At 38.3% G+C, this 13664-nt stretch overlaps 1 protein-coding gene across 1 annotated transcript in view; it reads right to left on the bottom strand.

The window, feature by feature from the left end:
- KBTBD3 (kelch repeat and BTB domain containing 3) overlaps positions 1-13435 on the bottom strand; it is a 75371-nt gene extending 61936 nt beyond the window's left edge. Inside the window, exon 1 of the mRNA XM_005215736.5 lies at positions 13346-13435. The gene's annotated coding sequence lies outside the window, so the exon portion shown is untranslated. The remainder of the gene's footprint in view (positions 1-13345) is intronic.
- Positions 13436-13664: the final 229 nt, after the last annotated feature.

The raw sequence follows: 13664 nt of genomic DNA, 5'->3' as shown, positions 1-13664 counted from the left end.
ATAGCAGTCAGAGAAGAACAAGAAATAAAAGGAGTATGGATTGGAAAAGAAAAATTCTCACTGTTCGTAGATGACATAATACTATATATAGAACACTAAAGATGCCACCAGAAAATTATTAGAGCTAATCAATGAATACAGTAAAGTCAGAGGATATAAAATTAATATACAGAAATCCCTTACATTCCTATACACTAACAATGAAAAATCAAAAAGAGAAATTAAGGAAACAATCCCATTCACCATTGCAACAAAAAGAATTAAATAGCTGGGAATAAACCAACCTAAAGAGACGAAATACCTGTATGCAGAAAACTATAAGATACAGATAAAAGAAACCAAAGACAACACAAACAGATGGAGTGATATACCATGTTCTTGAATTGGAAAAATATTGTGAAAATGACTATACTAGCCAAAGCAATCTCCAGACTCAATGTTATCCCTATCAAACTACCAATGTAATTTTTCACAGTACTGGAACAAAAAAATTCATGATTTGGAAAAACAAAAGACCCCCAAATAGCCAAAGCAATCTTAAGAAAACCAGAGCTGGAGAAATCAACCTTGCTGACTTCAGACTATACTACAAAGCTATAGTCAGCAATATGTGAACCGTGAACTTCCTGATTTTCAAGCTAGTTTTAGAAAAGGCAGAGGAACCAGAGACCAAATTGCCAACATCTGCTGGATCATGGCAAAAGCAAGAGAGTTCCAGAAAAACATCTATTTCTGCTTTATTGACTATGCCAAAGCCTTTGACTGTGTGGATCACAATAAACTGTGGAAAATTCTGAAAGAGATGGGAATACCAGACTACCTGATCTGCCTCTTGAGAAATCTGTATGCAGGTCAGGAAGCAACAGTTAGAACTGGACATGGAACAACAGACTGGTTCCAAATAGGAAAAGGAGTACGTCAAGGCTGTATATTGTCACCCTGTTTATTTAACTTCTATGCAGAGTACATCATGAGAAATGCTGGACTAGAAGAAACACAAGCTGGAATCAAGATTGCCCGGAGAAATACCAATAACCTCAGACATGCAGATGACACCACCCTTATGGCAGAAAGTGAAGAGGAACTAAAAAGCCTCTTGATGAAAGTGAAAGTGGAGAGTGAAAAAGTTGGCTTAAAGCTCAACATTCAGAAAATTAAGATCATGGCATCTGGTCCCATCACTTCATGGCAAATAGACGGGGAAACAGTGTCAGACTTTATGTTTCTGGGCTCCAAAATCACTGCAGATGGTGACTGCAGCCATGAAATTAAAAGACGCTTACTCCTTGGAAGGAAAGTTATGACCAACATAGACAGCATATTCAAAAGCAGAGACATTACTTTGCCAACAAAGGTTCGTCTAGTCAAGGCTATGGTTTTTCCTGTAGTCATGTATGGATGTGAGAGTTGGACTGTGAAGAAGGCTGAGCACCGAAGAATTGATGCTTTTGAACTGTGGTGTTGGAGAAGACTCTTGAGAGTCCCTTGGACTGCAAGGAGATCCAACCAGTTCATTCTGAAGGAGATTAGCCCTGGGATTTCTTTGGAAGGAATGATGCTAAAGCTGAAACTCCAGTACTTTGGCCACCTCATGCGAAGAGTTGACTCAATGGAAAAGACTCTGATGCTGGGAGGAATTGGGGGCAGGAGGAGAAGGGGACGACAGAGGATGAGATGGCTGGATGGCATCACTGACTCGATGGACGTGTCTGAGTGAACTCCGGGAGTTGGTGATGGACAAGGAGGCCTGGCGTGCTGCAATTCATGGGGTCGCAAAGAGTCAGACACAACTGAGCGACTGATCTGATCTGATCTGATAGTCATCAAGAGTATGGTACCAGCACAACAACAGAAATACAAACCAATAGGACAAGAAAGAAAGCGCAGAGATAAACCCACATACCTATGGGCACCTTATTTTTGACAAAGGAGACTATACAATGGAGAAAAGACAACCTCTTCAATAAGCGGTGCTGGGAAAAGTGGACAGCCACATGTAAAAGAATGAAAAGAACACTTTCTACCACCATACACAAAAATAAACTTGAAATGGATTAAAGACTCAAATGTTAGGCTAGCAACTTATAAAGCTCTTAGAGGAAAACATAGGTAGAACAGTCTTTGACATAAGATCCTCCTTGACCCACCTCTTAAAGTAAGGAAACAAAAACAAAAATAAATAGGACCGCATGAATGCTCGGTGGCGTCAGTGTGGCTGACTCTTTGTGACCCTATGGGCTGTAGCCCACTAGAATATTCTGTCCATGGGATTCTCCAGGCAAGAATGCTGGAGTGGGTTGCCATTTCTTCCTCAAATTGATCTTCCTGACCCAGAGATCGAACTCATGACTCTTGCCACCTCCTGCAGAGTCTTTTTTTTTTTTTAATATAAATGTATTCATTTTAACTGGAGGCTAATTACTTTACAGTATTGTAGTGGTTTTGCCGTATATCGACATGAATCAGCCATGGGTGTACATGTGTTCCCGATCCTGAACCCCCTTCCCACCTCCCTCCCCATCCTATCCCTGCGGGTCATCCTAACACTGAGCCACCAGAGAAGCCCCAAATGGGACCTAATTAAACTATAAAGCTTTTGCAAGGCAAGGAAACAATATACAAGAGTAAAAGACAACACTCAGAATGGGAGAAAATATTTGCAAATGTAGCAACTGACAAAGGATTATTCTCCAAAATGTATAAGCAGTTCATAAATCTCAATATCAGAAAAACAAATAGCCCAATCAAAAAATGAGCAGAAGACCTAAACAGACATTTCTCCAAAGACATACAGATGGCCAATAAACACATGAAAAGATGTTCAACAATGCTCATTATCAGAGAAACGCAAATCAAAACTACAATGAGGTATCACCTTACACAGGTGACAATGGCCATCATCAAAAAACCTACAAACGATAAATGCTGGAGTGGAAGCTGAGAAAGGGAACCCTCCTGCACTGTTGATGGGATGTAAAGTGGTATAGCCACTATGGAGAGCAGTATGGAAATTTCTTCAAAAACTAGCAATACAAATACCATATGACCCAGCAATCTCAATACTGAGCATATACCCTTATGGCTTTTAAAAAACCACAATTCAAAAAGACACACGCACCCTAATGTTCACTACAGCACTTGTTTACAATGGCCAAGACACGGAAATCAATCTAGATGTCCATCAACAAATGAATGGATAAACTGTAGTACATATATACTATGGAATGAGTGAGTGAGTGAAAGTTGCTCAGTCGGGTCCGACTCTTTGTGACCCCATGGACTATACAGTCCATGGAATTCTCCAGGCCAGAACACTGGAGTGGGTAGCCGTTCCCTTCTCCAGGGGATTTTCCAAACCCAGGGATCGAACCCAGGTCTCCTGCATTGCAGGCTGAATCATTACCAGCTGAGCCACCAGGGAAGCCCAAACTCAGCCATAAAAAGAAAGGAATTTGAGTTAGTAGTAAGTAGTGAGGTGGATAAAGGCATGTTACACAGAGTGATGTAAGTCATAGAAAAACAAAAATTGTACATTAAAATATACATATGAAAAAAAAATACATATGGAATCTAGGAAATAGTACTGATGAACCTATTTACGGAGAATAAATGCCAACCCCGACATTGAGAACGGTCTGTGGACACAGTGGGGGAAGGAAAATGTAGGACAAATTGAGAAAGTAGCATTGACATATATCCACTATCATGAGTGAAACAGGTAATTAGCAGGAAACTGCTGTAAAACACAGGGAGCCCAGCCTGGTGCTCTGTGACAACCAGAGGGGTGGAATATGGGGGTGTAGGGGGTGTGAAGGAGGCTTATGAGGGAGGGGATATATATCTAATTATGATGTATCATGTTGATGTATGGCAGAGACCACCACAACATTGTAAAGTAATTATCCTCCAATTATAAAACAGCATTCTTATTTCTACTGATACAAAGATAGTCACTAAATGCAAACTTTACTATAAATTTTCAAGTATTCTCAAATATATTAGGATCATACACAGCTAGTCACTTTTATAAAAGATAAAAGCCCACCATCCATGTACTCTACACAGGATAAATCCAAGAAGCTGAAACTTTCTATTCTTAAGTTTGGTTTGTGTAAGTCTCTAATAATACAAGGCTCCCCTGGTAGCTCAGGGGGTAAAAGAAAGTAAAAGTTGCTCAGTCGTATCTGACTCTGCAACCTCATGGACTATACAGTCCATGGAATTCTCCAGGCCAGCATACTGGAGTGGGTTGCCATGCCCTCCTCCAGGGCATCTTCCCAACCCAGGTCTCCCACAATGCAGGCGGATTCTTTAACCAACTGAGCCACCAGGGAAGCCTGAATCCACCTGCAATGCGGGAGACCTGGGTTCAGTCCCTGGGTTGGGAGGATCCCCTGGAGAAGGGAACAGTTACCCCTCGAGTATTCTGGCCTGGAGAATTCCATGGACAGAGGAGAATGGTGGGCTACAGTCCATGGGATCACAAAGAGTCGGACACGACTGAGTGACTTTTACTTTCACTCCTAATATTAAGTGTATTTTGCAAATGGTAAACAACCTGGGATTGAGAGGTGAAGGAATAGGGTCCCAGATGATCCATCACTGACTAGTGACCCCTACTGACGCTCTTTAAGGCTCTGGCTTCCTTAACTGCAAAGTGGACACATTAAATTACATTGTACTGCAGTGCTGCTTAAATGACATTAATATTAATGTTGTCAAGTGGTATATAAATATTAATGGTCAAAATCAATAATAATGTATACTTAGCAATAAACATTATTAAATGTTAAACAATTCTTAAATCTGGATAAAAGATTTGTAGGCAATTCTTTTTTTCCAAAATATTCTATAAGTTCAATATCATATTTCACTAATTTTAAGACACAATTTTTCATACTTAACGCATCTGAAATTGATAGAAATGTATCTAATAACCACTTTAAACAGCAGTCATAAGATACGTGTTATTACATGTGTTATGTGCATCAAAATGTGAAAGATGTGTATCAGTCTCGGAAGAAAACCCTGAAGATAAAAATGGACACTGACTTTGTTTAAAAAATCATACATCACTAATGCTCCTGATAACAGAGAACAATGTATATAGAAAAACATGGACATTGCAACTTTAAGTTGAAGGTGAACAGAAGAGTTAGGTTCTGAATGTGAGTATCTCAGCAAATTAATTTTGCTTACTTTTTAAAATGTGTGTACAAGGTTGATACGATTATTTTTAAAAGGGCTTGCCATGAGAATGAAAATTTCCAAGTCATAAAAAGCTGTGTCACAGTTAAATGGCATTTTTCTCTTCACCTTCCTGCTGAAAACACTGAATCAATTTTCAAAATTTCACTTGTTTTTTTTTCCTTTAATGTCTTCCATTATAATTTGATTTAAAAAAATTTAGTCACTAAAAGTACAGGCACCAAGCCTAATAACCAAGCTTTTGATATTAAGTAACAACAAAGGAACATATGCAAATTGATAGGAGAATATTAAACTAAAGCTGTGTTATGACTGATGCAGGCTCTGATTTCTTTAAGTCTCCCATTGATAGAAGTTTAGTCACTGACATTTCTAGCTATTCTATTTCAATATTTATTACAGAGTGCTAACTATATGCCAGGTAGTGAATTACACACTACAGATAGCAAGGAGAATAAAGGCAGACATGATCACTGCTTTCCTGATGTTTAGTATATAGAAAAGAAGACTGACAAATTATAAATTATAATACATTCTGTGAAGAAACAACTGGAAAAAGAAAATAAAAATGAACAGTGGATGGTATTCAACTGCAGATAATGCAATGGTAACAGCGAAAACTTACATAACCTTACTCTGTGCCAGACTCTGTAACTACATCTTTACCTACTCTTTAATCTCCAAAACAACTACTATAAAATAGATACTACTATTATCTCTATTTTATAGACCCAGGGAATATGAGACTTAATATACCTGAAATTGATATATATCTTATAATCACTTCTGGGCAGAAGTCATGATATATTTGTCATTACCTATGTATGTGAAATAAAATGTGAAAAATGGTTTAACAGTGTCTTGAAACAAAATCTTGAAAATAATAATGGATAGCAAGTAAGCAGTGAGATAGGCTATAAACCCAGAAAGTTTGGCTCCAGAGAACATGCTTTCAATCCACTATAATTTCAGGGAGAGCCTTCCTGAACTGGTTTCATAAGTTAACACCTGAAAGATGAGAAGGTAAGGGGTGGTGAGAGAAATTATGTATTAAGCCCTAAAGTGGGAAAGGGTCATTCAGTTTTAGAATATGACATAAGGCCAGCATTGTTGGAGTGTAGTTAATGACAGCAAGAATGTTGGAGAGACAGGCCTACAGAAGGCTGGTGCTACCTCGTGCAGGATCTTGTAAGACGCAAGGAACTGGAATTTTATTCTAAGCGCAGCTGGATTTCAGTTATGTCACTCAGTTGTGTCTGACTCATTGCAACTGCATGGACTGCAGCACGCCAGACCTCCCTGTCCATCACCAACTCCCGGACCTTACTCAAACCCATGTCCATTGAGTTGGTGATGCCATCCAACCATCTCATCCTCTGTTGTCCCCTTATTCTCCTGCTTTCAATATTTCCCAGCATCAGGTTCTTTTCAAATGAGTCAGCTCTTTGCATCAGAAGGCCAAAGTACGGGAGTTTCAGCTTCAAAATCAGTCCTTCCAATGAACACTCAGGACTGATCTCCTTTAGGATAGACTGGTTGGACTCCTTGAAGTCCAAGGGACTCTCAAGAGTCTTCTACAAACCACAGTTCAAAAGCATCAATTCTTCGGCCCTCAGCTTTCTTTATAGTTCAACTCTCACATCCATACATCACTACTGGAAAAACCATAGCCTTGACTAGACAGACCTTTGATGGCAAAGTAATGTCTCTGCTTTTGAATATGCTATCTAGGCTGGTCAGAGCTTTTCTTCCAAGGAGCAAGCATCTTTTCATTTCATGGCTGCAGTCACCATCTGCAGTGATTTTTGGAGCCCAAAAAAATAAAGTCTGCCACTGTTTCCCCATCTATTTTCCATGAACTGTTGGGACGTGATGCCATGATCTTAGTTTTCTGAATGTTGAGCTTTAAGCCAACTTTTTCACTCTCCTCTTTCACTTTCATCAAGAGGCTCTTTAGCTCTTCTTTGCTTTCTGCCATAAGGGTGGTGTCATTTGTAAACCTGAGATTATTGAGGTTATTGAGATTTCTCTCGGCAATCTTGATTCCAGCTTGTGCTTCATCCAGCCTAGCGTTTCTCATGATGTACTCTGCATCAAGTTAAATAAGCAGGATGACAATATACAGCCTTGATGTACTCCTTTCCCTATTTGGAATCAGTTTGTTGTTCTATGTCCAGTTCTAACTGTTGCTTCCTGACCTGCATACAGGTTTCTCAAGAGGCAGGTCAGGTGCTCTGGTATTCCCATCTCTTGAAGAATTTTTCAGTTTGTTGTGATCCACAGTGAACAGCTTTGGCATAGTCAATAAAGCAGAAATAGATGCTTTTCTGGAACTCTCTTGCTTTTTCAATGATCCAGCGGATGTTGGCAATTTGATTTCTGGTTCCTCTGTCTTTTCTAAATCCAGCTTGAACATCTGGAAGTTCACGGTTTACGTATTGTTGAAGCCTGGCTTGGAGAATTTTGAGCATTACTTTACTAGCATGTGAGATGAGTGCAATTGTGCAGTAGTTTGAGCATTCTTTGGCTTTGCCTTTCTTTGGGATTGGAATGAAAATTGACCTTTTCCAGTTCTGTGGCCACTGCTGAGTTTTCCAAATTTGCTGGCATATTGAGTGCAGCACTTTCACAGCATCATCTTTCAGGATTTGAAATAGCTCAAATGGAATTCCATCACCTCCACTAGCTTTGTTCATAGTGATGCTTCCTAAGGCCCACTTGACTTCATATTCCAGGATGTCTGGCTCTAGGTGAGTGATCACACCATTGTGATTATCTGGGTTGTAAAGATCATTTTTGTATAGTTCTTCTGTGTATTCTTGCCACCTCTTCTTAATATCTTCTGCTTCTGTTAGGTCCATACCATTACTGTCCTTTATTGAGCCCATCTTTGCATGAAATGTTCCTTTGGTATCTCTAATTTTCTTGAAGAGATCTCTAGTCTTTCCCCTTCTATTGTTTTCCTCTATTTCTTTGCACTGATCACCGAGGAAGGCTTTCTTATCTCTCCTTGCTATTCTTTGGAACTCTGTATTCAAATGGGTATATCTTTCCTTTTCTCCTCTGCTTTTCGCTTCCCTTCTTTTCACAGCTATTTGTAAGACCTCCTCAGACAGCCATTTTGCTTTTTTGCATTTATTTTTCTTAGGGATGGTCTTGATCCCTCTGTCCTGTACAGTGTCATGAACGTCCATCCATAGTTCATCAGGTACTCTGTCTGTCATATCTAGTCCCTTAAATATACTTATCACTGCCACTGTATAGTCGTAAGGGATTTAATTTAGGTCATACCTGAATGGTCTAGTGGTTTTCCCTACTTTCTTCAATTTAAGTCTGAATTTGGCAATAAGGTGTTCATGATCTGAGCCACAGTCAGCTCCCGGTCTTGTTTTTGCTGACTGTATAGAGCTTCTCCATCTTTGGCTGCAAAGAATATAATTAATCTGATTTTGGTGTTGACCATCTGCTGATGTCCATGTTAGAGTCTTCTCTTGTGCTGTTGGAAGAAGGTGTTTGCTATGACCAGTGCATTCTCTTGTCAAAACTCTATTAGCCTTGGTCCTGCTTCATTCCATATTCCAAGGCCAAATTTGCCTGTTACTTCGGGTGTTTCTTGACTTCCTACTGGATTTATGGAAAACTGAACTAGATAGGGACATAATCCGATTTATTTTTTTAAAATAATCCATCTGGCTGATGTGTAAAGAATGAATTGAAAGAAGTTAAGATAAATAGAGTCTAAATTTTCATTTATTCAACAAATATTAGAATATTTATGAAGTAACTATTATTGTAGTAAGCACTATTCCAGAGATTGGACACAGAGTCAAAAACATTAGAGACAAGGTCCTCCACTGTGGAGTACACTTCTGAGTGGTGAACACACATACAAACTCATACATTCACAATTTCTCCCACTCTACTGGACATTTTCTATCAGTATACAAGTTTTACTGTCTCCCATCTTTAAACAAACATCAAACAAAAATCTATCATTTGACCTTGCACTCTCTGCTAGCTATCATCCTATTCTTTTATTCCCAGAAAAAATTCTTTAAAGAATTGTCTGCAGTAACTTTGCAACCAATTATTATCTCAATCCACTACAATCAGGTTCTTCTCTTTCACTCTATTAACATTGTTCCTGTCACTGAACCAAAAAATTTTTTAAATTTGTATGGAAAACAAAAGACCCAAAATAGCCAAAACAATCTTAAGAAAGAAGAATGGAGCTGGAGGAATCATGCTCCCTGACTTCAGCCTATACAAAGCTAGAATAATCAAAACAGTATTGTACTGGTACAAACACACACACAGATCAATGCAAAAGGTCAGAAAGCCCAGAAATAAACCCACACACTTATAGTCAATCAATTACAACACAACAGAGAAGATGGTCTCTTCAATAAGAGCTGCTGAGAATAGTGGACAGCTACAAGTAAAAGAATAAAATTAGAATATTCTTTAACACATATACAGATAAAAAAAAAAAAAAAAAAAACCTCAAAATGGATTAAAGATCTAAATGCAAAACCCAATATTATAAAACTCCTAGAGGAAAACAAACTCTTTGACATAAATCCCAGCAACATTTTTGTATCTCTCGCCTAGAATTGGAAACAAAAGCAAATATAAACAAATAGGATCTAATTAAACTTAAAATCTATTGCACAGAAAAAGAAATAATAAACAAAACAAAAAGACAACCTTCAGAATGGGAGAAAATATTTGCAAACAGTACAATCAACAAAGTCTTAATTTCTAAAATATACAAACAGCTTATACAACACAATATCAAAATCAACAACCTAATCATAAAATAGACAGAAGACCTAAACAGACATTTCTCCAAAGAAGACACACAGATGGCCAACAGGCACATAATAAGATGCTCAACATCATTTATTATAAGGAAAATGCAAATTAAAACTACAATGAGGTACCACCTTACATGAGTCAGGATGGCCATCATCAAAAAAACCTACAAATAAATGCTACAGAGCATGTGGAGAAAAGGGAACTCTCCTACACTACTGGTAGCAATATAAACTGGTTCAGCCACTACGGAGAACAGTATGAAGGCTTCTTAAAAACAAAACGAAATTACCACATGATCAAGCAATCCCACATATATTCAAGAAAGAAAAAAAGTCTAATTAGAAAAGATACATGCACCCTATGTTCACAGCAGCACTATTAACAATAGCCAAGACAAGGAAGCAACCTAAATGTCCATCAGCATATGAACGGATAAAGAATATGTGATAGATATATAAATGCAATAGTACTCAGCCATTTAAAAGAATGAAATAATACCATTTGCAGCAACATGGATGGACCTAGACATTATCACACTAAGTGAAATAAATCAGACACAGAAAGATAAATATCATATGATATCACTTATTATGTGGAATCTAAAAAATGATACAATTAAACTGACTTTAAAAACAGAAATAAGCTCACAGACATAGAAAAATAATTGATGGTTACCAAAAGGGAAATAGGGGAAGAGATAAACTGAGACCTGGGAATTAAAGGATACACAGTACATATATAAAATAAACAAGGACCTACTATATAGCATAGGGCACTATATTCAAAGTCTCATTTATATATATACATATACATATACATATATATATATATATAAAATGTAATCATTTGGCTGTATACTCAAAACATTGTAAGCCACCTATACTTCAATAAAATAAATAAATAATACAAATAAAAATGAATATAAACTGTTCATGTCAATGTCACCACACTTTCAACTTGCAGTCAAATGCTAACTTCTCTCCCCTCATCTTATAACCTCTCAGAGGTGTTCACTCTGTTAACTAGTTCCCCCTTCTTTTCTGTGCCACAACACTTTTCAGGTTTCCTCTCTCCTTAGCTTAAATAAAGAGGTCTACAGCACTGGGCTTAAGAGCACAGCCTTATAAACTTAGCTCTGAAGACTGGTTCAGGAGTGCTTGTCATGGAGGACAGACACAGGAAGAGAATGTTTCCCTTTCCTGAACAAGATAGAAAACTAATCAGTATTTCAGGTTAGAAATGACGATGGTTTAGACTAGAGACTAGAAATAGATTTTAGCTCTATTTTAGAAATAGAACCAATAGAACTTTGGGACAGATCAGATACAGGAATTAAAGGAATAGGGGAAATCAAGATTTTGCAATAGAATAAAAAACTAATGAACACTACCTAAAAAAAAAAAAAAAAAAAAAATCACCAAATTTTAGAGATGGATTTCACTTGATACTTTTCTACTAAAACTGATACTTGGGAGAGGTTATGTTATTTACCCAAAGTCACAAAGATAACTGGTGATAGAACTGAAAATAGAACACAAGTCTCTCATAATCCTAAGAAGCCACAGATCAGGATCTGGCAAGACGAATGCTCTCAGAAGCTTTAGTCCTTTTTTTTCCCCTAACCAATGCAGTAAAAAATACTGCAATACATTTTTGGGTTTATTGCATATAATTAGGCAAGCTATTAACTTCACACTTTATACGTCTTTAAGAAAAAAGTAAAAAAAGTAAAGGTAGAATATAAATACCAGTATTGGCTTATGAAGAGTAAAATCTATTAAAAGTTCATCAAAAACATTTGCTGAAGTAAACTATTTGTAAAGGACAAGATACACAGGAAATCCCCCTTGAGCAGTTCACATTCTAATTTGCAAGATAACACACATATAAATAATTCAGGCCAACAGAAGAGATGTCATAAAATAGTACTAGAATAATTGTCAAACGAATTGTATAGACTATATGTGTGTGTGTGTGTGTATATATATATATATATATATATTTTTTTTTTAGTACGCTGTGGTCGTCCTTTAGATTTGAGCTAAGCCTTCAAGGACAAGTAAGAATTTTAAAAGTAGATGGGGTGCCTAGGAAGTGACACTCTCAACTCCGTACCCTGTCCAAATAAATGTTCAATGAATCCTCAAAAAAAAATAAAAAAATAAAAAATAAAAGTAGATGGGGAAGGGGATTACATTAAACAAACCTATAAAGAGTGTCGACTAAGGTAAGGCTCAGGGCTGGGGGTTAGGGAATGGGAAGAGTGAGCTTTCTATACATGTTCCATGGAGACATTCTCTTTGGTATGACATTTGAGACCTGAATGACAAAGAAAAACAAGGAATGTGATGATGGAAGTTGCGGAGAATATTCTGAGAGAACAAGTACAAATAATCACTACATTACCTGCCTACATTAGGCTCTATAGAGTGAATACACAAAGCTTAGTTGAATAGTAAAAGGGTAGACCATAAATTTCTAAATCTGAGTTTAAGTAATCCCATAAATTCTCTTTCTCATCTCAGTTTCTGCATCAGTAAAAATTACTGCATAGAACACGTGAGATAATGAACATATAAGTGGTTTAGAAACATAAATATACCAAAATTGTAAAAGTTCAAATAAACAAGAATGGAAAAGTTTTAATATGATGCTTAGCTACACAACGTTAAAAATAGAGAAATTAGTAACAATCATTGCTGGTATGGGTATCAGCACTTCATACTTCACATATCTTTACATTTTCTCTTTCTGTAGTTTTTTGTACATGTTTCATCTTCTTTGCCAGACTGTAAGCAGATAAAGCACCTGACACGTTTTTAGTATTAGCCACACTGATATGTGAAGCGAGTTATTAATTTTAAAGCCCTTTGAGGATTTGTGTTTGCTTGTGTTCAAGATCCCATTTAGTTGAAATGACTGGAGGGGGGCTGATATCACGAAAAGTTAACAGAAATAAATATAAATGAAAATAGAATAGAACCCATTTTAAAAAAGACGGAAGTAAGCCGCAGGTAACTGTTAAGTACTACTGCTGGCCTTTAGTTAATCTTCTCTGGCAGCCAAAGGAAGAAGGGAATTGGCTGAATCACACAGCGTGGCATTTAATCTATCTCAAAGATGGGCATTTATATTCATCTACAGATCTCAACTGTTCCCTGGCCCCAAAGCCGCAAGATCTTTGATCACAAACATCTGAGCAAAGGCGCAGAGCAACTATGAAGGGCTCCTGAAACTATTTAACTTGGTTCCGTTGCTTTCAGAGCCAGGACCCGTAATAAGAACGGAACCACCGGCGCCTCAACAACAGAATCCTCACTTTTCTCCCCAGGGCTCCGGCCCGGGCTTGGCAAACGCAGAAACAGCCCCTGGATCCCTTGACGGCCTCTGCACGGCTCCGTGGCTCGCCCGAAGTCTCGGCTTAAGGCGGGGGCCGTGCCGCTCCAGGAGGAGTGAGGCGGGGCTGGGGGCCGGGGCGGGCATAGGGCCGGAAGGGCCTCGGGGCGCTCAGACCTCCGGGGTCGGGTGTTGGGGGAGGCAACCCGGGGCCCTGGAAACAACTCCCGAAGCGCCCCGCGGCGCCCTGTGTCACGGAAGCCCCCTCGCCCCGGCTCAAGACGAGCGGCATGGGCGACCGA

The sequence above is a fragment of the Bos taurus genome, chromosome 15, assembly GCF_002263795.3.
Source record: "Bos taurus isolate L1 Dominette 01449 registration number 42190680 breed Hereford chromosome 15, ARS-UCD2.0, whole genome shotgun sequence".
NCBI lineage: Eukaryota > Metazoa > Chordata > Mammalia > Artiodactyla > Bovidae > Bos > Bos taurus.
This window is presented reverse-complemented; position numbering and strand designations above follow the sequence as displayed.